The sequence below is a fragment of the Triticum dicoccoides genome, unplaced genomic scaffold, assembly GCF_002162155.2.
Source record: "Triticum dicoccoides isolate Atlit2015 ecotype Zavitan unplaced genomic scaffold, WEW_v2.0 scaffold150856, whole genome shotgun sequence".
Classification (NCBI taxonomy): Eukaryota; Viridiplantae; Streptophyta; class Magnoliopsida; order Poales; family Poaceae; genus Triticum; species Triticum dicoccoides.
Window position 1 is genome coordinate 1 of NW_021207509.1, and position 1,005 is coordinate 1,005.

The window sequence follows — 1,005 nt, forward strand, 5'->3', positions numbered from 1 at the left end:
TCCATACCGCAGCAACACGAGTTTTTTCCACCCCTTTCAGAAAGCGCTCTTCGCGCCACAAAGCCGCCCCAAGACGCGCGAGCAATGAGCATCGAGCTTAAACATATCGCAAACGTCAAAAATAATATAACGGGATTAATATATATCGCGCACGTGCGATATGTTTGTCACAAGGCGCAAAAAATAATTATAAAAGGAATGCAACACGAGGACTTCCCAGGAGGTCACCCATCCTAGTACTACTCTCGCCCAAGCACGCTTAACTTCGGAGTTCTGATGGGATCCGGTGCTTTAGTGCTGGTATGATCGCATCCGACATGTTTCCCCGTCTTCGTCCCTTATGCTTGCCACTCCCAGGTCCGCTCCAAAGACGATTCTACATTCTCACTACCATTACAACCGTTCCCTAACAATGGATAATGTCCTATACTACTTAGTCTCCCGCTCAATCACAGAGACGAGTTTTCCACGGTTTCCACCCCTCCCTCCATACCGCAGCAACACGAGTTTTTTCCACCCCTTTCCGAAAGCGCTCTTCGCGCCACAAAGCCGCCCCAAGACGCGCGAGCAATGAGCATCGAGCTTAAACATATCGCAAATGTCAAAAATAATATAACGGGATTAATATATATCGGGCACGTGCGATATGTTTGTCACAAGGCGCAAAAAATAATTATAAAAGGAATGCAACACGAGGACTTCCCAGGAGGTCACCCATCCTAGTACTACTCTCGCCCAAGCACGCTTAACTTCGGAGTTCTGATGGGATCCGGTGCTTTAGTGCTGGTATGATCGCATCCGACATGTTTCCCCGTCTTCGTCCCTTATGCTTGCCACTCCCAGGTCCGCTCCAAAGACGATTCTACATTCTCACTACCATTACAACCGTTCCCTAACAATGGATAATGTCCTATACTACTTACTCTCCCGCTCAATCACGGAGACGAGTTTTCCACGGTTTCCACCCCTCCCTCCATACCGCAGCAACACGAGTTTTTTCCACCC

At 48.6% G+C, this 1,005-nt stretch overlaps 2 non-coding genes across 2 annotated transcripts; both read right to left on the reverse strand.

Moving 5' to 3' along the window:
- Positions 1-195: 195 nt before the first annotated feature.
- LOC119344019 lies at positions 196-314 on the reverse strand. Its single transcript, XR_005166402.1, has one exon. It is a non-coding gene; the product is annotated as a 5S ribosomal RNA (ribosomal RNA).
- Positions 315-681: 367 nt separating this feature from the next.
- LOC119344020 lies at positions 682-800 on the reverse strand. The gene has a single exon (XR_005166403.1). It is a non-coding gene; the product is annotated as a 5S ribosomal RNA (ribosomal RNA).
- Positions 801-1,005: the final 205 nt, after the last annotated feature.